Below are 22,625 nucleotides of genomic sequence, written 5' to 3'. Positions count from 1 at the left end.
ACACCCCCCAGCCTGTCTCAAACCCTGCGCCCCGTTTGCGAGAGCTGGGAAAGCACCAGCCCAGGGACTGGGTCCCGGCAGCTCCCACAGCTGTGTGATGGTCCCTCACTTCTGTTTTCCTGTTCCCAGTAGCAGTTGCTCCCTGGGGTGGCCTTTCCCCGCTTCTCCCTTTGCTCCTGGCCCAGCCAACACCAGTCCCCAGCCCCGCAGGCACTGTAATCCGATGGCTTTCCCCCTCCCAGCAGCTCCTTTTGCATGGGTGAGGGTGAGCACAGCCGGGCACCCTCTGCAAAGGGCTTCTCCTCTCCCTTCCCCAGGGCAACCAGCCCCAAGCATCGCCCAAGGCTGCTCAGCAGGGCAAGGGCACAACGGGGCCACTGGGAACACAAACCCCATCCTCAGCCACCAATACGACTTCCCTTGGCTCTGCCGGCTGAGCAGACAGCGTATGGGGTCACCGTCACCCACCACACAGCCACTTCTCGGGGTTGTGCTTTGAGACAAAGCCAGACAAGGTGGTTTGCCAACATCCTACTTCTTCTTTAGCGTCTCGGCTCTTGTCCTACTTCCATAAGCAGCATCCTCTCTGCTCATGGTGGGGTCGGGCTCAACAAGCGCCTCAGCCCACCTTCTGGTTCATCTTCCAGGAGAGGAGGTCACCTCTGAGCATCCCCATGTCTGGGAGGAGCCCCCCACCCAGGAGGAAAAATGAAAGCAGGGAATGGGCTTGAAACAAGGGCTTGACCCAAGCCCTGAGGTCAACCAGAGATTTTCTGTCTCTTCCAAAGGGTGCGGGGTCAGGCGTCCCCATGCGATTGACATCGCCCACTCATAAGCTCCGGTGGTACCGCACCAGTGGTGGAGCTGACAGCGGCTGAGAGTGCCATGCCGGTGGACAGCCCAGATTGTGTGCCCTCCCCTGGGCCCGTGGGCTTTTGAGATGAAAAGAAGCAATAAAATCCCAACGAGAGAAGCAGCAGCCAGGTGAGAGCTGGGACGCGTGGCTCCCTCTCATCCCAGCTGTTAAATGGTCATGGAGCCCCTGCAAAGGGCAAGTCCTTCACAGCGCAAAGGGCCCAGTATGGACTGGGGATGGGTCTTGGAGCAGGCACCTGACCCTAAAGGTTTCCCAGGGACACTGAGCCCTCCCTAAGCGCCACACGCCGACCCCAGCCCAGCCCAAACCTGCTCTGCCCCAGCTGCACACGGAGCCATGCAGAGCGTCCCCATGGGCCACCCACAGCATGACCGGTGGCACAAACCCCCCTGGCGCTTTGATGGCAGCTCCCAGCAGTTGCAACGCCCAAAACACCCAACATCTTTTCTCTACTCTATCCTCCAAATACCCATTTACCACCCTCTGAGGCCGCTGCAGGGCACAGAGGCTACCGCAGAGAACCCCCACGGTGGGCACGAAGCTTCTGGGCCAGGCAGATGATGTTAATTATTACATTAGTGAAACACATTAAAACCAAAACCAACAAAAAACCCAAAACCAACCCCAAAACCCCTCAATGAAAAATGAAAACAACCCCAAAGCCCCACCAAAAATATGGCACCAGCATTATGGAAAAAATAAAGTTATTACTGGCTGCAAACGTTCAGGCTCCTGAGCAAGGTCTTTCATAGGTAATTTCTGTTGTAATTAACATCTCTGGGGTTAATGGATCTGAGTTTCAGGGGATAAAGAGCCGCATTGTTAACAGACCCTGCTCCTGGCTGCGTCCGTCCAGGCTGGGGCTGGACCGACCGGGAAATCTCCGCTTTCATCTACCATTAGCGTCAACCCAGCTGTTATACCCAGGAAATTAAAACTATTCACTGCAGTAAAGTTTTAACGTCCGTGGTTTTATTTGACGTCCCATGACTTATGGGCTGGGCTGGATCCCCCTGCTCTGATCTCTTGGATTTATGAGTTTGAAAAAGGCACCGAGTGATGGCCCCCGGCACCCAGCCGCTGGGCAGGGAGCGACAGACGACCCAGAGGAGCCCGTTTCCCTCTGCTGGCTCCTGGCTCGGCAAACTTGGGGCAGGAGGCAGCTTGGTTTGCAGCTCCAGGCTACCTCTGTCCTCAGGAAACCTCCCTGCTGCCGGCTGCACACTGGCCTGAGCAATGCTCAGGCTGTGATCGTTTTCTCCATCCATCAGTGCTGCTGTGCAGGGCTGAGCATCACGGGGATGCCCTAGGACAACGGATGGGGATGCCCCGGGCCAAGGGACGGGGATGCCAAGGGACAGGACTTCCAGCACCAGCTGGCACTGGAGCCTGCTGCAGGAGAGAGGAAAGCCCGTTGTGTAGCTCATCCCAGTCTCAAATGGGTTTTATAGCCTCTGGTGCCCTCCTGGCCATAGGTACCTCCCTGCAAATTTCCATGCTGATCCATCCAGCAGCAACTTGTGCGTTTGGGAATAGAGTGAGGAGGCAGGAGCCAGCACCAGCCTCCACCGATGAGTTTTCGCTGTGGGCAAAGCCAGCAAATCAATACAGCATCGGAAGCCTGAGGGAGAATTACACTCGGTACCAGATCTCCCCACACAGGGACAAGGAGCTTCAAGCTGTCAGAGGGGAACACGCGGTTTGGGAGAGCCAAAGCGGCTGCTCGGTGCCCCGTGCCGTGCCAGGAGAGCGGCGGCAGCGGGAGGCTCTCGCTGGGGCTACTGCGGCATCCCGGATTGCAGCAGGCAAAGAAATGCTTAACGGATGGATTTTGCATCCATCCTTGTGGCTCCTAGAATATCTTCATAAGCCACAATGTGCCCTTAATCCCACAACAAAATCAAGTCAAAGAGCAATTAATATTCTGATACCTGTGGCTAGCTGAAGTGATATAGAGCTGAAGATTTCTTTTTCCATTTCACTCCAACTGTGGTTTTGTTTTTTTCCAGCCATTCTCTGGTCAGTGGTTTTAGGGGCACCAAGGTTCACTTTTGTGGGTAACCTCCACTGTTAGCTGTTGATTTAATTAACTCAGGCTCCTCTGCCTTCTTGACCATACCAACCCCAGCAGGGCTGGATTTCAAACACAAGCCATGAGTATTTCTCAGGGCTTAAAAAACCAAAAAGCCCTGAGAAATGAAAAAAAAGATGACTCTGAATGACCGGGCTCTGCAATTCCAGGGCAGCAATATTGGTTGCTTACGCCCAAAACTGATTAGAAACAAATATTTGCGACTTGCTAAGCCTAAACTCGAACCGACGGTTAATGAACGTCAATAATAATAGTCAATAATAAAAGTCAAGGCACGACCATGGGGATGCTCGCAGCATCTCCCAGAGGCAGCACTGAACAGCAGCTCCTGCTGCTTTGCTGAGCCCACTGATTGCACCCCAAAAAAAGAAGGGAAGATAAAAGTTTTGAGGCAGGTTGGGCAGAGAGACAACCCCAGAGCCCAGGGAAGGAACCTGTGTCGCCCTAGCACAGCCCCACAACTGCTGCCCCCATGGGCAGCATCTGCAGGTCCAAGGCCAGGTGGGGTTTAGAGGAGGAGAAGCTTCAGTGTCCTCTGGGTTCAGAGCAATGGGAGAACAACTGTTACCTACAACAGCACTGATCAACAAAATCACCAGTCTGGACCCCAGTGAGAAACACGGTCCCCAGCCTCCAGGGAGGGGTCGGCACCAAGAAAGCCCCAGGCCCCCCCCCATCCCCTGCTGACCCCCCCTGCCCTTCGCCGGCAGCCAAAACCCCGGCCGAGCGATTGGCCCAGGCAAGGTGCTGCCTTGTTTTTAGCAACCTTGTTGAAATTTAAATTGATTTGTTATTTATCCAACTGACAACAAAGAGAGAAAAAAAAGTCCTAACTCCGTGCGCTGGGGAGATTGGATTCCTGTATCACTGTCAGCTGCATTAACTTACTTCCTGGACCTAAATTCAATTAGGGCAGCATTCCCTAGCATTAATAAATCAATACCAATGCCATTTTGATATATTTTGAATGTCTTTCATTATATATTTCAGGGCAGAGATTAGTGCTGAATTCGAAGTTAATGGGACGTGACAAGGCAAATCAGGTTGGGGAGGCAGAGCCTTAGAGCCGTTGGCTGTAATTGCTTTCTGTTGCAAAAGATTGCGGCGGCGAAACAAAGAGCTGCTGAACTTCCCTTGCCGAAATCCCAGCCAGGGACTGTCTCCCTTTGCAAGGGGGGGAAGAAGAGTTAAGCACCAGCAGAAAGTTGTGCCCGCGTTGCAACAGGGGTACGGCATCCAGTCCCTCCTGTGGCAGCTTTTGGGACGGATTCGCACCTTGCAGGTCTCCCCAGGGCTGCTGAGAGCTCTGGCTACACCAGCTCCAGCATCCCCAGCTACCCACACCCTACGCTGGGTTTTAAATTAAAGGCTTGTGGGCAAATTGAACTGGTTTTGAGGCTCTGTTCATTAAAAAGGGTGAGATGATGGTGTTGGGTTATGGAATTTGTCCCCCAGCCTCTCCGAAGTGGCCTTTTGAAGCTCAGCGTGAGAGTCCAGCAGCCTGGGCACAAGCCCAGCCATTGGGTCTGGACGTGGACCCCAGCCCAGGCATTTTTCACAGCAACAGCGCAGTCAAAATGCAATTTCTGCCGCAGAGACTCATTGCAAAGCAAAGGGGAGCTTGCAGAGGTGACAGGGAAGCCTTTACCTGGGGCGAGGAGAGTTTATGGGCATCAAGAAGGGCACAAGCAGCAGGTAAGCAGAGCTAAAGACAGAGCAGAGCATCCTTGATATTGGCATCCCTAAACCTAAATATAAAAGGAAAAAATCCAGCTCCTCAGCTGGGATTAACCTCACCAACTCCCACGGACAGCCCAGCCCTGGTTTTGGCTGCTCCGGGCAATAATCCCTCGATAGCCATCACAGCAAAGGTAAATCTCCGCATCTCCTCCTCGCTGCCTCTCAAATTGATCAGGACAGTCCTGATTGCAGATTAAGTGACTGGCTATCAGTGACGCGAATCCTGTCCATCAATCACTCAGTTTGGTCCCTGGCAAAACATTAGCGAAGTAATTTCTCAGAGCGACTCTTCCAGACAATAAACCAGGCACCTTGCAAAACGGAGCGCGCGACTCTTAAAGGTCTTAAAAGCATTTGCCAATTATGAATGGCCTGAAGGGAGCCATTCTTGCTGCATCTGGGGATGAATAAAGATGGAAAATAATAGTATATCAATGGTATTGCAACTTTGCTATATTAATCTTTTAAGAATTAAAGTTGCTTGGCCCTTCAAAACAGGAATGGCACGAGATACCTATGGATTCGGGTGCATTAAAAGTGGAAAAACCTATAGTCTGAGTCTTGTTCTGAGCCATTCCCACCGAGTTTGTTGTGGTTGTGTCCCTGAAAAGCTGATGTAGCCTGTAGAGGGGTCAGAGACGCACAGGGAAGGGCCCTGACTCCTCCACCAAAACCCTTCCTGAACTCAAACTTCAAAGCGTCAGCAAAGCCCAGTGTTTCCTTTGCCAAGCGAGCAAGCCCCCAAGTCGCGTTACCCTGTCCATAAAATCAAAATATGCTATTAAGAGCAATTAAGAGTCAGGATTGCCCTTTGAAACCAGGTGTTTTCACTTTCAGGGGCACCATAAGCTGCAAGAATAAGGGATTTATATAGATTTTCCATAGCTGACTTAGGAAAAAAAATAAAATGGAAGGAGCCCACTAAAGCGTAGCCCCAAGAAGGCAGGTACGGTCGCATCCTTTTGCAATTCATTAGATCCTTCCTCCTCCGGAGGCAGGTGCTGATCTCACCCGCGGGTCTGGCCAGGGAAGGAGGTATAAAAAAAATTCCATGTTCTTGATGAAAACTGCTTAGCCCCGACAAAAACCAAGTAGCTCCTTTTCTGAGCAGTTCCAAAGCCTCATAAAAAGGCACCGAAAGCAGAACGACCTTATAAACCTCATCCCCAAGTGCCTCCGGGGGCAGCTCAGCTGGGACCATGCCATCCGATGAGGTACCCAAAGCAGCTTTGCCCCTAGAAGACAGCAATCGCCGCCCTTCAGGTGATGCAAAAAGCCAAGTCAGGCTTAGCCCCAGCAGGGGATCCAGCTCCAGAGGCAGGATCCAGCCCTCCCACCCAGCGTGGTCCCCAAATGCCTCCATTGGGGCTGTGCTCCCCTGAGGTCCTTTCGGTCGGCGGGGGTCTGGCTTGGTGAAAAGCCAAATTGAGATGTTTTGGCCACATCTGCGGCTTGCTGAATTAAATGGGGCATTTTCTGCCCACTTCCAAGCAACAATAACGGAGGTTTATAACTCCTGGAGGGCGTGGAAAGTCAGCTATCACGGGCTTTTATTTAACTTGGCTGTGGAGACTAAAAAACCCAAAACATTCAATTAACACAAGCATCAATGAGGATTTTTCCGCCTCGGTCACAGGCAGCGCATCCTCCTGGATGGGCTCCACTCGATGGTAGTAAGTAAATCTGGACAAAATATATCCAAAATAAGATCCAGGCCTTTCTAGCATCGCACCCCAGGCTCCCAAAGAGGGAAGCCGAGCCGGTGGTGAGTGATGTGCCACCCTTGGACGTCCTGCAAGGGCCACCGGACGGTGACCATGTATCGATGGGTTTTCCTCGCCTGCCCGTGGTCTCCCTAAAGCATTTCCCTCAAAGCGCATCCACATGCACATTTTTGGCCGTGCCCTCCTTTTAACGGGCAGCTGAACTCAATGCGGCCCAAGGCAACAGCCAAATCCCAGCCAGCAGCTCCGGGGAGCCGCCCCCCCATGGCACAAAAGGGCTTTCTTTTCCCCTCAGCCTTCCATTTGTTTTTTCTTCAGGCTCAAAACCTTTCACATTCACAAAACTCCCCCCATGCAGCCCCGTCCCGGCGCTACCTGCCTCCCCTGCCTTCGTGCCAGGTGAGACACCAAAAGCAACCACCATCTGGGCTGGTTTCCCCCGACTTCCTCGTCTCACCCGAGTGCTTAACCCACTCCAGGGAGAAGGAGAAGAAGAAGAAGAATCAAGAATGGCTTTGCCCAGATGCATTGCACAACCTTTAAAAAAGCAGAAGCCTCACTTGCAAAGAAATGTGCTTTGGGCAGCCCAGACAAGCCCCAAACCTCTCTGCCCACAATCTTGAGCAATAATTTATCCCAGCCACGATGGGGATCTTCTCTCCCCACGCCACAGCGAGGCGAGCACAGCCCGGGCCCCAGGAGGGCTCGAGGTTTGCTCGTGCATCCCCACCGCTGTAAGGTCTTACTAAAGGGGTCTTCATCCAGCAAACAGGGCATGGTGCTGCTGGCTCGCTCCTGCCCCAGGAGAATGAAGGAGGAGATGCAGGACAGGGGTTGGAAAGCTGGAAGACCCCACATCTGCCTCAGGGATGTTTGATTTTTCCTATTTTTAATTAATTGCAGATGCAAAGTGAATGGCAAAGAGAGCCAGGGCTGCAGAAACCCAGAGCTGGTACAAAATCCCACATAGAAATGAGAAAATTAGACAAGGTGTTTGATGACCCAGGGGTGGGGGGAGAATAAAAAAAAAAAAAGAAAATATTTCAGACGTTCCAGAAATAACACAGGCAGTTCCTGAATTACCACCGCGTTAATGGAGACTGCTCCGCTGGCAAGCCACCGAAATCTGCCGTAATCCCACAAAAATCAATGCGGCGATAGCGCTGCCAGCCTGCCATAGCGTCGGCATCTTCTCAGGCTCCTGAGCAGCGTTTCTGCGAGGATGTGAGGATGCAGCAGCGACGGGGGCCACTCGGCAAGCACACGCTCACCTCTCAGCCCAGCCCCTCGGCCACCGCCGCCAGCCGATGCTTAAAATCAAGAGAAGAGCGTTACTGCACCAAGAACCAGCGGATCCGGGACGCAGTAGAGCAGGGGAAAAAATCATGCAACCTGCCATCCAACCACTACCCCTCCTTTTCTACCCCAAACGAAGCTCTTATTTCCCTCCCTGGAGGAATTTTTGAGCCTCCCTTTCAGCAGGGTTAGAGCCCGGCAGAACGACGGCAGGACCCATTTCACGGACAAGCCCATCTCCCCCTACTTCTTGCCTTTACTTCAGACGTGACCTTTTGATTTCTCGGGTAGAGTGTAAATTACATGTCGCCAGCATAAAATATTAAATCCAATTTATATTTAATTATTGATGTTATTATGTATTCCATAGTAATGGCAGCAGGAAAAAAAAACCCCAAGTCCACCCCACCATTAAATCGCTCGGTTGCATTAGCAGCTTCTTGAGGTTAGATATCTTCCTCCATTCCTTCTTAACGGCAAGATTGATGGGGATGGGGAAGTTTGTAAATAGTCTTCCAGAAATATTTTATCTGATTATTGTACCTATAAAAGGGAGCGGGGAGGGGGAGAAAAGGCCTTTTTAAACCGCTACTAATTATTTGCTCAGCTAAAGGGCAAACGGCTCGGCGAGCTGCGTGCATCTAATGCTCTCCAGCAACCCCACTGGAGGTCGGCAGCCCCAATAGCCCCCGTAGGCAGAGATGGGGCCATGGAAACCAGCCTGGGTTTAAGAAAAAAAAGGCGGTGGAGAACCACAGTGGTTTGTTTTTGGTTTTTTTTTTCTCAGCTGAGATTTAACCAGTATGTTAAACGTGAGTTTGACATTTTTACTAAAATATTAATCAATTCTGTTTCAACTTGATTAAGCTAATTTTCTCGCCATATATATTTAATGCCAAAGCCACCCAAGGTGCACAGGGCTTCGTCGCTTTGGGTTTGCTCCCGTGGTGCTCACGTGGGATGAAGGGGATTTATGGACATCCAGCGTGGACCAGGCTCCCAGCGGGGAAAAGCTCATCCCGCTGTCCCAAAGCGCTGCAAGGCTGAACCACCCAAATCGCCTTCATCACGGCGGCTTCGCATTCACCGTAACACAATAATAATTCAATTTATTTCTGCAGCGCCCACGCCCCCTGCCAGCGTCCTCAGCTCCCCGCTCAGCACAATAAAAACAACATTATCCCCCTCACTTAAAATTCAAATCAATAGACCAAATGGAGAGAATCCGACTCAAGAAAAGTAAAGAGAAATAATTCACCTGGGGGCTGACAGGAGGCCACTAAGTGCTCGAGTGTCACCACGCTGGGTGACAACCTTTGGGACCGGCCAAGCTTGGGAGGCGAGGGGGAAAGTTCCTCCAGCCCAAGTACATCACAGAGCTGCTCCCGTAAAAGAGCCTTGTGCAAACAAATAAGCGGGTTCCTTGATATTCCCCCCCGCCCCATCCGGAGGTTTGGCAGAGCCAGGGGAGCGGCTCGGCACGGCCCTGCACGCCGGCTGCAGGCGATGCTCCATCGGGAGCCACTGGGCTGAACCGGTGTGTTTAGCAACACCCAAACACCCTGCAAGTTTCTCTCTGTTTCCAGAACTACGGTCTTCAAAGTCAAACCCATCAAGCACGTTATGTCAGCGCTTCAAAATAAAGCGTGCCCACTTTTTGATGGGAAAAGCTTTTTTTTTTTTTTGCGCAGAAACCCTTCCTTAGCAGCCTTGTGAAGCAGCCCAGAAGCCTTTTCCAGCCAGCCCAAAAGAAAACACTTTGAATTTTTTTTGCTTTCAGCATAGCTGAGAAGCTTTGCAGGTGTTACCAGGGAGCCAAATGCATGACCAGCTGCTGGCCACCCCGTCCCAGCACCCCCTAAAGCTGCTGGGCCAGAGACCACAGGGGACAACCCCATTCCTCCTCCACTCCCCATCACCAGCCCCAGGCCAGGGCAGTCCAAATTTTACCCTTTGTGCTGCCTGCCAGCCCTTGCTTTTCCGATGCACAGGGACCCTGAGCATATTGTGAGATATTTCAGCATCACGACAGCTCCGAGGAGCAGCAGCCGCTTTCCAGGACTCACGTTTAGCCCAAGCAGCCCCCACGGTTTGCAGCACGGGAGCAGCCGGGAGCCCTTTCCATGGGCTCTCCGGAGAGATGCTGGCGTGCAGCACAGCCCTGATCCCCAGCAGCCATCACCTCCCCTCCCTCCCACCAACTGCAGCTGATTAATCCCTAATTGCCTCCACCCCGTCCCGCTGGAGCTGCCTTGCAGGGCAGCTGAGGTGCCAGGCGTTTGACCCTGCCTCTTGCCACCCCCCCAAATTGTGCCAGCTTCAAGCTGTGGGTCTGCGCTTCATTTCCGAACGCACAGGACCCCCAAGGGGTTTAAGAAGGGGCCGGGCTGCAGCGCAGCACTAACCTGGCACTCTTCCCACCCTGCCACGAGACATGGGAAGGGAAAATTTGCCCCAGAAGGAGCAAGGGGCTGAAGCTGCCTCGTGCAAGCCCAGGGGAGGTGCTGGCTCCCAGAGCACCTGCCCATGCCACACAGCTCCCCACAGGCTGCAGGGGAGAAAATAACAATATTGGGTCTTTACATTTATTTAAATGCTCAGGTCTGGGCTTTTCCCAGGTTTTTAGCAGGATGGAGCAGCTGGGAATTTCAATGCCGCAGGATCGCTGTGTGTCCCAGCACCCGGACACTCCCAGCGATGGCCCCTTCCCTTTCAGCAGCTCCTCGTTTCAAATATAAATTATCCCCCTCTCCTGGGGAGCTCAGCCAAGCCGCCCCGTCTGGGAGGCAGCTCCGCTGCCCCGGACCACGCTGCGAGCGTGGCGATCGATACGCGCGTCGGCCGCGGGAAGGCGAGCGATTTTTTTTTCCTTTTTTCTTTGGCTATTTTTTCCCTGCCTTGGGGCCCAGCAGCAGGGCTGGCAAACCCTTTGCTACCTCCTTACCCAGCCCCGCTTCGGTACCTCCAGTGCCGAAACCCTCCCACCCCCCCCAGCCAAGAGGTTGGTTGTGTTATTAATTAAAGCAAGCTGTCACGCCCAGGAGATTTATTTTCTTTGCCATATCTTTAGCAGTAAACGCCACTCGGAGAGCTCCGGAGACCGTGTCAGATTGAATCAGCTTCTGAACAGGCTGGGTTTGTTCCTTCTCCCCCCCCCTCCCCGATTTCAACTGATCCCTCCTTTCCATTCCCAGGAAGGAAGCAAGTGCTGTGCTACGCCCGTGCCGCTCCCACCGCCACCCGTACACCCTCGGCACCCTGGGTGCGCCAGGCACCCATGTGTCTTAATTACCACCCCCCTGCTAACGAGCACGGGCTTTTTATCCTATTCAATTACCCTCTGCAATGCCTAAATCAGTTCCAGTAGAGTCCTCTGCCCGGACCTCTGGTCTGGCAGTGTCGATTCCCTAATCGCGTTTGTCCACGTCCTGATCTCTACATTTTCTTTAATGGGCATTTATATATATGATTAACAGCACAGCCCGTGATGTTTCTCAGAAATACTTGGAGAGCCCCCAGCAAGCACCGCACACCGGCGTCAGGGACCAGCACGGCCCCGCGTTGGCATTTCTACACCTAGAATATACAGCCGGGATTATTTTTTAATTTCTTTTTTTTTTTTTCCTGAAGACCCCAACCCAAGCTGCATCAGCACGTTTTACAGGCGCACCCAGACAAACCCCCTGCTCGCCAGACAAACCCCACAGACAAACCCCAAGCGTGGGGACACAGAGGGACGGCCACCACCGATGGCACCGCAGAGCAGCGGGCGCAGTGACAAACGCTGGCGCAGCCGCCGCGCTGAGCTGACGTCTCCTGCCAAGACACCGCAAGTGGTCACCGACAAGTGAAACAACTGCACTCGGTGCTCCAGCTCCCCTAGATGGGCGACCCCGGGTGGATGGGGGTCCGGGAGAGGTGGCCGCAGGTGCACAGCTCCTTCCAGGAGCTCCGCTTTGGGGACCCGGCAAGGATGGGATCGAGCCGCCTGGTTTGGGAGAGCAGCCGGGGAAACGCTGCAGCTCAGAGGGAAGCAAAAGGCAATCAGCCCCAGCTTGGGTTTCCAAAGGAGGAGAGCTGGCAAAGGGAGACGGATGGGGAGGCTTTAACGAGCAGAGCTAAACGCTCAGAGGGGACTCGTAGATCACGCTCGGGCTCGGCCCCGCTGCGAGGGGTGAGCGCAGTCTGCATCCCGCTCGCTCCGTACAAATCCATCTGGGCTCCGGAGGCTTCCCGGGATGAAGACGTTTCCCCCTCTCCTGCCTCCTCGGCTAATTTTACTCCGTCTGGCCGGAGCTCGCAGCCCCTGGTTCTCGTTACGCCCCCCGCCGCGCGCCAGCGCAGGCACGCAGCATTTTTGCAAAGTTACAGGGTAGCAGAAATATCCTTGTTTTGTTTTTCTTTTGGCCACTCGGTCGCGCTTCCAAAGTTGGGAAAAAATTACGAAGTAGCAAGAGGGGGAGAAAAAAAAAAAAAAACCACCAAACCAACACAGATTAGACAAATGCATAAATAACCTCTGTTCTTCAGGGGTTGATCACGCTCCAGAGCGGAAGAAGGGGGAGGACAGAAGGAGGGAAGAAATTAAAAATCTAAAAAATTGAAGTTTGTTTATTAAAAAAAAAAACCAAACCCAAAAAACCGCATAGGCGGTGACGCCAGCCCCAGCGAGCCCGTCATGCTCCATCCCCACGGAGACAACCCGTCGGCTGCAGCTCCCCATCGCCAGCCCCAACCGGGGGTCCCTGCCCCACAGCGGGGGCCTGCTTGGGGAGAAAAAAAATCCACATTTCCTTCTCCTTGACGTTCCTGGCAGATCCACCCCAGCACTCACTTGGACGGGGGATGAGAGCTCATCCCCACCTCAGGCCACCGCGCTGAGCCCTGGACAGAGCCGCACAAGGGAGGGAGATGAGGATGAGCTGAGCGTGATGGAGGGCATCTGGGAGATGTAAAATGTCAGCAAGAGGGAGAGCAATGAGGGCAAAGAACAGGGGAGGTGCCGGCACGGGAAGGAGGGGGTCTGGCCCCAAAAGGAGGGCAAATAGCTCTGGTCAGAACGGCCAAATACGTGCTTGGAGCTGCACACGGTGCAGGGGTGAGCTGGCAGCAGCAGCCAAGCAGGACCAGGAGCCGTTACCAGCCCCTGCCAGGAGGGTGGGCTCCACAGAGCTGCTGGGGCCATGGCACCCCGAATTTCTGTGCATAGCACATCCGAAAATCCACGGGACCTGAAACTGAGCAGGAGTCTGAAACTGAGCTGCAGCAGATGGAACCGGGGGCAAGACTCGGGCCCTCGAGGTTTTTATCACAGCCCTCCCCCGAAGGGAAAAACACGTGGAACAGAGGGTATAGAGCACAGACCACCACATTTAACCCCAAAACGTACGAGTTGAAGCCATCACACCCCTAGCTGCCGGGTAGACAGGCGCAAGGTAGGTGCCGGGAGGAAATCGTCCCAGCGGCGGGTGAGGAAGCTGCGGGGCTGGGTCTGGATCCGGCACACAGTCCTGGTTAACACATGTCACAAAACTGAAAGCCAAATGGAGAAGGAAACAGAAGGTGACAGTAGAGATACCGTGACTAACGGGATCTTCCAGGGCCAGCTAGAGGAACTGGCTTTGCCTTGAGGTGGTCGGGGATGTGCTCGAGAGCTATGCGTGGCCCCGCAGATACCATCGAAATGCCACCCAGGTGGTTACGAGAATGACAGATAAAGGCGGCTGAGCAGGAACAGATTTGCAGAAGTGACACCCGCCGGGGCTCAGCACCAGTTCTCAGCTGGGCTTGGTGGTTTCTCTGTTTATTCTCCCAGAGAACAGCTACGCCCCAGCTCCCATGCAGCCAGAGAAGCCTTCCCAAATCCAGCCCTGGACCAGCACCCTCTGAGGGTTTCCTAACCCTGACCGAGATTTTGAGGCAGGCAGAACATTGGTGCAGAGGTGCACGGCATCAGCACACCTCTAAGGTCTCCTGCTGCCAAAAAATCACCTTTCAGTCCTGCGGTGAAATGCCTTTTGAGCACGCTTGAACACCCAAACATTTTTACATCAGCACATGTTTTGCTTCGGTGCCTTTACCACCTTGTACAAAGGAAGAGGCGACCACTCAAGGTGCCTCCCAAAAGAGAGGGAAGGTGTTTGCACCCCCCCAGTGAAGCCCAGTATCACCGAGCCCTTCCAGCACCCATGGGTGTCCCCAGGCAAAGCCCCTAGAGGACCATCTCCCATGGGAGGACTGCAGGGGACTGAGACCATGGCACCTGAAGGGAGCGGACCTGAGCTTGCATTTCCCCACGAGATCGAACGTCCCCGTGCTCGAGCATCAGCTCCCAGGTTTGATCCTCCGCAAGAGCCGAGCAAACCCAGCTTGCTCGCAGCCCCTCTCTGCTCCTTTCACCAAAGTTTCACCATATTAAGCAGCTGAACTGCATCATCCAAGGAGTGTCAAATTGGTTTTAAATGGTTCTAATTATAACCAGGAAGTTTTAAAGTGTGTGGGTGGAAAGGAATGCAGCAGATTAATTTAATAGCAGTTACCACGGCACAATAGTCCTTCAATTAAGAGTTCTTTCTGGCTGGGTTTGTTTTTTTTTTTTCTCTTTTCCCTGTTAATAATAAATGTCACAAATGAGAATAGACTTATTACTTCATCAGATGCCTTGGCATATCTTGTCGCCGAAAGCCTTTTGTGCAGAAATAGTAGCTGAAAGGGTAATTTTATAGGGCTTAGCACTCACTTAACACTTTAGGGGCCAAAATCAGGCCTCAGAAGGAACCCAATAAGCTGCACCTGTTTACATCCCAGCAGAATCTGACTCCGCAACCACAAAAAAAAGCCCTCCGTGCAGTAGCAGGGCTTTGCTGTGGTGCATCAGACACGAGCCTGGCTGGGGAGCATCCTGCTGCCAGTGGCTGGAGGGAGCTCAGGGTGCAGCATGGGACTGGGGAGCTCAGCTTTGCACCCCCAAAATGCTCCCACTCGGTGGCTTCTTTTGGTTTTCCAGCCCTGGGAACCTGAGTCCTGCACTGGCCGTGGGGTGGCTTTGTGGTGCACAGGAGGGAGCAGGACCCCGCTCCGGCTCCCCACAGTCAGGGAAGGGGCCAGCTTCCTCCCCTCTCCAGCTTTGAACAGCGTGGGGGTTCCTGAAATCCAGGTGTTGAGACGGGAAATGCCACATTTCCCAGCGCTGCGCTGCAAAGAGAGAGGCTCGGGGGCTGTGGGGCTCGGGGGCTGCGGGGCTCGGGGCGTCCCACAGGGAGCACCCTGCACCCTGGCTCCTTCCCGGCGCTCGTTAGCAGACGCGATGGGCAGCGATGCCCGTGCAGTGATGTGCCCTGATGCCCCACGCCACCGTCTGCAGTGAGCAGTGAACGGCATCTCACATCGCCCTGGAAAAGCGACATTGTGGCCCCCTCTCCCTTCTTTGAACTCCCCTCATTAAAGCCATCAAACCCCAAACCCCAGTTGTTTCACACCTGAAACACAGGCTGGGTTGCCAGCATCCCTCCCCGGAGCTGTGCAGCACTCCAGGGTGAGCTCCTGCATCCCCGGCCACCCCCCCGCCTTTGCAATCCACTTTTTCCTCCCAGGTCTCGGCCGTGGCCAGGCACAGAGTTTCTCTTTGCAGCTGGAAGTTTTCTCCAGATCCAACTCCCAACACCATGGAGGGGAACCTGCTGGCCCTGGCCCTGGCCCTGCCTGAAATAGCCTTTACTGTTCTTTTTTTCTTCTTTGAAAGGTTTATTCTGGTGGGTAATGAGGGGGGAGACCGCTGGGATAGGGGAAAACCACGGAGCAACCCAACCCAGGCAGTTAATGGTGAGGGAGGATGCAGCGGCCGTGGCCAGGAGACAAAAATACTGGGAAGAGCGGGCTGTACTGGGAGCACTGGGAGCCCTGGGGGAGCTGGCCCCTGTCCCCCCAGCATTGCCGATGAGGTGCCTGCTGCTTACCAGCACCAGCTGTCCTTTAATATTTAATGATGGCTAAAGTGTGCTGCCCACGCAGGGGGGCTCGCCACGGGGTTCCAAGAAAGCGATGATCAGATTGGGAGAGCTCGATCTCTGCAGCGGCAAAAATGCACGGGCGGGAGGGTGGCAAGGCAGGGGCAAGAGGTGTCCCAAATGTTCGATGGGGCCCACATGGGACAGGGACACGTCCCCAGGAGCCGCAGCAGCATCACCCTCACCCAGCGCTTCCCCAGCCCTCCTGCGCTCGCCACAAGGTCGGCACTCGCACGTGGTGCCCGGCGAGCCCACGGGAGCTTCCCTGTACACCGCCAAGTACTGGAAAACAGCAAAGACTGACTAATATTCCCCAAAATCCGGCTTCGTCTTTGTGATTTGTGTTCACGTTTGGCCGATGCAGTATTGAACAGATGCCCAGAGGGACTTTGGTTCTTAAAAACAACACACAGAAGGTAAACAGGGAGATTTATTATTTTACTCTTGTGGTTTTGAGATAGTTTATGACACCGGGCTAATAACTCACAAACCAAAATCTTCATTGATCGGGGGAAACGTTACGTTATCCTCCCTCCGCGCCCGGAGAGGCTGCTCCCCCGCAGCCACCCTCTGCCCCGCTGCCTGCTGGGGACAGATCCATCCTGGCGCATCCCTGGGACACAGCCCCACATCCCACAGCAGGGAGGGAAGCAAATCCCCAGTGTCCAGGGCTGCCTCTTAGGAACACCACGGTGCTGGGGACTCAGTATTTCTCATGCCGGGACCAAGAGCAGGAGTGTCCCCCGCCATGCCAACCAGCATCCCTCCCTCCAGCCTCCTTCTCCCTCCTAATTGCAACAGGGGGACCACGGGTCCCATCCTTCCCCGTTATTGACAGCTAATTAATTGCCACTTGTCACATTCCCCCAGGGAAGTGTCTGCCCCCAGCGATCGATCCCTCCTGCTGCTGGGTTTTGGGAGCCTCGAAGGCATCCCCATCCCGCAGAGGCCGGCGGAGAACCAGCCTGGCACCTCCTGAAATGGCTGTGCAGAGAGGTCAGCCCTGCGCTGGGGTGGCCGTGCTGGTGGGCGATGCTGAAGGGCAGGACACCGGCCGGGCAATTTCCCGGCCAGAGCCTGGCGAGGGGAGAAACACAGAGGCGAGCGCCCCGGGCCGCTCTCCCGCTGTCTCACGCTGGCGTATTTCTGCGCTATATACTGTAAATCTGCTTCATTTGAAATTCACGGTTAATGACTGAGGTGCTCTCATCCAGGAAACTCCGCGAGGTTCCGGCTTTTAAGGGAAAAGATGTAACCGGGCAGGAGTTGACAAGCACTGCAGAGAGCTGCCCCGCTCTCCAGGCACTTAAGAAGTCTCCAAAAGAAACATCACCCCCCCCAGGGAAGGCTGTGATTTATTGCCCCTCGGGGCTGTGAATCCCAAACCATTCCACCCCACGTCCCTGAGCCCATTGTCCCAGTCCGAGCCACGATCCCGGACCGATGGGCTGTAACATGGACAGGGAAGACTTGGGCAGAGCTCGCCCGCAGCCCCTCATTTGGCCGGCTCCGAGAACACCCAACGGGACCCTCCACACCACCCTGGGGGGGAAACGGGGGTGGATTTTCTGTTTTGCCCACCCGCTCACTGCTAGCATGAAAGGCAAACCATTGCCATCATTTGAACTGTACGATCAGGAGCCTAATTCAATCCAGTCAGGCTCCTCGTTTGAGGGTTGAGCATTTAGCTGAAACCCTAAGCCAGCCCTGCAGTAATTTGGCTGGGGAGGAATTGATTTTGACCATCAGCACTTTCTCATTTTCAATCGAGTACGAACGTAACCAGGTTAATTTCTGTTAAGCACATTACCCAGGTACTTTTTGCTCTCCACCCCAATGATTATGTGTCTGATCTGAAAGATTATAATTGCAACCCAACGGGACACAAACAGTAGCCTGTGATTGAAAGGAACCGGACTGAAGGAAAACGAGCTTCTCTTCTACCTAAACCCCAAACAATCTTCACGTTTGCCCTCCCTCCAAATTTCTTCACCATTAATGATTACAGGCAATAAAGCAGCATCAGACCTGCTCCGATAAGTAAATACGCTCCAATGAATCTTATTTTCCGATTCACTAATATGTCGCCCATCTTGCTGGATTAATGCAGTTATTGCAGGTTTGATGTGGTTCTATGCAAGTTTTAGGTCTGGTTTTCTTCTTCTTTACCCAAACCAACGCTTCTGCTTGCAAAGGGCTTCCCAGCATGGTCGATCCCAGCACCCTACCAGTCCCAGCCCGGGGGCTCCTGGCCACAGTGGCATCCCGGGCACTGCCTCTTTTCTTGCCCCCAGTTTTCATCCCAGTGACAAAGGAGATTTGGCCACGGGTCTGGGATTCCCAGATGTTGGCACGCCACTGGGATGGCACTGCAGTGAGCCGGCCCAGTGGGAGCATGGCAAACCAAGCCTGTATGTGCTACCCGTGCTCACCCTTGCGGTTTCCCCCAAAATCATAGGTGGGGACGGGTCCCCGCTGCCTGGCTGAGGACATCCATCCCCCTGCCGCCACCACCCATCCCAAGGGCTGGGCCCGGGGTGAGTGCAGGCTTGCCTTGTCTCCAGCCCTGCCTGCACATTATTTCTCCTGATCATCATAATGTTCTTCCGCTGCTAAAGCACCTTTCATCACGAAACAGGATGGAGCGCGGCAGCTGTTGAACAGCATGGAGCTGCGCTGCACAGGCAGGGACGGGCAGGAAGTGGAAGCGGCTCCTGCAGCTGCTGGGACCGCGCAGGAGAGCTGTACTCACGCCACCGCATGCCGGGGCCTTATCACATCCCCCAGCACGCTCACGGCTCCCTTCTGACACGCAAGAAGCCCATGTGGCAGGTTGCACGTGACGGCACCGACGTGACACGCGGCGGCTGGGGAGAGGCGAGCTCCCCCGCGGGACCGAGGGGAGAAGAGCTGCGCTTGGCCAAAGCAGAGCATCAGGCCTTCCCGCCCTCTCCAGCAGCACCGGCACCCAGCGCGAGGACCCGCGGTGCTGCAGGTCTGACCCCCCGCAGGGCAGGGCTAAGTTGTGGCGTTGCAGGTCTGGATTGTGCCATTGCACACTCAAGACATGGCATCGCATGTCCAAACCACGGCACCGCATGTCCAAACCACCGCATTGCATGTCCAAACCATGGCATTGTACACTCAAGCCACGGCATTGCACATCCAAACCACGGCATTGCATGTCCAAACCACGGCATTGCACACTCAAACCACGGCATTGCATGTCCAAACCATGGCATTGCATACTCAAGCCACGGCATTGCACGTCCAAACCACAGTGCTACATATCCAAACCATGGCACTGGGCGTCCAAACCACCACGTTGCACGTTCAAACCACAGCACTGCACGTTCAAACCATGGCATTGCACACTCAAGCCACTGCATGGCACGTCCAAACCACCGCATTGCACATTCAAGCCATGCCATTGAACACTCAAGCCACGGCACTGCATGTCCAAACCACGACACTACATATCCAAACCACGGCATTGCACGTCCAAACCATGGCATTGAACACTCAAGCCACAGCATTGTACGTCCAAACCACCACGCTGCACGTCCAAACCACAGTACTGCAAGTTCAAGCCACGGCATTGCACACTCAAGCCATGGCATTGCACACCCATGCTTTGGTGTCGCAGGTCCGGCCATGGCACCGCCCACCCAGCTCAAGCTGCTGTTGCCCACAAGCCGGGTGCTGCAGTGGGCCAGCCCCGGAGCTGCCCTGTGAGGGTGAAAGATGGAGGCTGCGCCGTGGGGCAGAGGCAGCGAGGGTGGGCATTTAGGGATGAGACACTGACGGATGCCCCGGCTCAGGGCAAGAGACCGGCCATCCCAGTGTCCCGGCTGTTGTGTTTAAGCACTACCCACGCAGGGCGAGCTGAGCGTGCCGCAGACCTCGCTTCAGCTCCAGCTTGGGGGTTACCCTCCCTCTCCACCCTCCCTCATGGGTGGGAAATGTCCCCAGGGCTGGGGCTCGCTACCTGCGGCGCCGGCGCACGGGGGCTTGGCTCGCGTCCCGGGGAGCGTGCTGTAGCCTCTGTCCCGCTGGAGCCACAATTATTTTTTCTGAGAAATGACACAAACCCCTCCCTTCCACACTGCCCCGACTGTCTGAGCAGCCTGAGGAGCTTCACGCTGAGAAGACACCCGGCTGCCTTGGCAGGGTACTCGGCAGTGCGCTCTGCAGACCCCCTGATAAAAGCATCATGTTTGCTGCGGTGGATGGGAGATAACCGATGCTGGCTCCCCCACCACCCCTCGATCAGGATCTTCCCCTTTGAAAAGGACAAATATAACCGAGATGAGTCAGTTCCTCCGAGCTCCCATCCCCTGTACAATATGTAACTGGAATTTTTCATTTCGGCACTGCAGGGGAGGCATAACTGGAGAAGACAATGGAGTCAGCTACGACCCAAAAAAGCAGTGCCAATTCTGTGTGCATGAGAAATAAAAACATTTTTTAATCTAAAAATAAATTAACTGTAAGTGACAACAAGAGCAGATCTGCATGTACTCACTGTCAGCCCGCGCAGGACCAGTCCCTGCTCCTTGGCGCAAGGCGGGTTTGGGTGAATTCCCTGCTCTTCCAAGCCAGGCTGGGATTCGCAGCAGTACCACCAAGCCGGGGAGGCACTCGGCACCTGCACCAGGAACCGGGCTCCCTGAGTTGGCATCGGACCCAGAAGCAAATCCACAGAAGCCAGGGAAACCTCTTGGGTTTATTTTATAACTGCATTATGGCAGTGAGAAGGGAAAAGAGGCTCCACCAAGCTCCGGGCTTGGCTGGGCCAAGAAAATGCACAAACCCATAAAAACCATCCAGCTTCCCGTGATTAAATAAAAGGGTAGCGAGTACGCAAGTGGCTGACGGCCTCATTCTGCAGCTGAGCTGTGGCCACCCTCATGGAGCAGAGCTGATATCTGGGGCAGCCTCTGCCCAGAGCCCATCCTTCTCCCCTGCCACTCACCCCTCTGCTCGCTCCTAACTTGTGTTTGGAGGAGGCAAGGAGTGACCGAGTGTTCAGGTGTCACAGATTGTCTGGATGGCAGGACATGGCCAGGGTTGCTGCTGCAGCAAACAAGAAGTTTCTCTCAGCTTCCCTTTGCTCCTGTTGTGCACTGACCACCTTCGCCAAAAACCCTTCCTTTGGGGCCAGCCCCTTGCTGCAAAGGGCTCAGAGCCGGCGAGGACAGGACCTAAGGGCCAACCTCAGGGCAGAGGGGCCGGCAGCTCCAGGTGGAGCAGAGGGATGTTGGTAAAGCTGTGACCCAGGCACCTAACTCGGAGTTTGACAGCGCACTGCCCGGTTTATTGCACAACGACATCAACCACTTTGCCAGCTGCTTCTTCCAGCAATCTCCTCTCTTCCAGCACCAGTGCTCCCTGTCCCCAGCGTGGTGGCAGCTTGCTTCACGGGCGTGGAAATCTGACGCTTCCCAGCCAAGCCATGAGGGTATGGACACGGCAGGCGAGGGGGGGACACCCAAAACCCAAACCACATCAGGACAATCCTCTCCTTTTTCTTAAGATACTGTCAACAGGGCTATATAAAAGCCTTCTGCCTCCCATTCTTTGCCTCAGTCTGCTCAGCTTTACAGCACTAGGTTGGGTTTCTTTTTTTTCCTCTGACTTGACTCCTTGCTGGGGAACGCTGTATTTGATATTTTTAATCACTCAGCATGCATCAGAGTTTGGCAGCGGAAGAAAGTGAAGTTAAAAGAGAACAGAGATAGTTTGCGTTTGCCAGGGCTGCCTGCCATTGCCACAACCCCTCATCGCTTGTGCTGCATTTCCCTCTGCTGGAAAGTCACGAGCCGCAGCTGACAAGGTCAATTTAAAAAACATATCGTCAGCCAGCAGTTATTAACCTTCTGGGGTTTGGATCGTTTCTTCAAAGAAAAACAAAATTCTGAACCCTTCTACCTTTACTGTACAAATATAAGGACATTATGCACACATACACATAGATGCATTTGTGTGTGCATAGCAGTATTACGGATAAATCCTTGTAACAAATCTACATTTGGCTTTGTAAGCCTGGAAGATCATGGCCACTGCTGCAATATTACGGGTATTTTGACTTTCTTTGCTCAGAAGTTGAAGCAAAACCTTTAGCACTTCGTGTTCTGTGAGAGCTGCAACTTTCTCCTTGCGGAAACTTGTTGTGAGTAACCTGAGCGAGTCCCGGAGGGGCCGAGAGGATGGACGGCACAGAGGGAGGGATGCTGTTTCTTGGTTTCTCATCCTATGCCAGGCTCCATCCTGGATCTCGCCGGTGCTTCCAGGTGAGCTGAGGCACAGCAGAGTCCATCTGGTTCACGCGCTGCTTCCTTACGTTGTCTGTAAAGTTTGCATCACCGCATTGATTCCTTGGAAGAAGAAAAAAAAGGTTGATTAACAGCATTTACTGAACCATGGAGTCACTTCAAGCCCGCAGCAGGTTGCCTGCCTGGGTATTAGCGTCTGGAATACAGGGGTCATTTAAAGATTCCTTTCCAGACGGCTCCAAGATGCAGAGGCTAGGCTTTAAATCTGCCTCCAAAAAAAAGGAGAGTCACCGCTTTTTATCTACACGCAGAAATTAAGCCTGTAAAGCCCAAACCACACAGAACGCTGACTCCAGGGTGCCGGCAAGCAACAGCAACCGAGGCTCCCGGCGGGGCCTGGGCCGCCTCACAAGGCCCCTTGTGACCCCGGGCAGAGGAAAGGGGAGACGGCGACTGGAGGCCGTGGCGGCAGGGGAGCAGAGCTGGGACCCTCTCCAGCTCCGGGGGAGGGGGGGAAAATAAAAAAAGGCCCCGCAGGCGTCGAGGCGCGGAGAGTCGAAGGGCGGTTTAATGGCGGCGGGGCTGAGGGGACGGCGGAGGGAAGGGGCAGCAGCA

At 54.3% G+C, this 22,625-nt stretch overlaps 1 protein-coding gene across 1 annotated transcript in view; it reads left to right on the top strand.

Moving 5' to 3' along the window:
• SYF2 (SYF2 pre-mRNA splicing factor) overlaps positions 1–22,625 on the top strand; it is a 69,295-nt gene that overhangs the window by 44,540 nt on the left and 2,130 nt on the right. The gene's annotated exons all lie outside the window — the stretch shown is intronic.

This window comes from Egretta garzetta, unplaced genomic scaffold (genome assembly GCF_000687185.1).
Source record: "Egretta garzetta isolate BGI_Z169 unplaced genomic scaffold, ASM68718v1 scaffold101, whole genome shotgun sequence".
Lineage (NCBI taxonomy): Eukaryota > Metazoa > Chordata > Aves > Pelecaniformes > Ardeidae > Egretta > Egretta garzetta.
The sequence above is the reverse complement of the archived record's forward strand: the minus strand, read 5'-3'. Positions and strand labels throughout refer to the sequence as shown.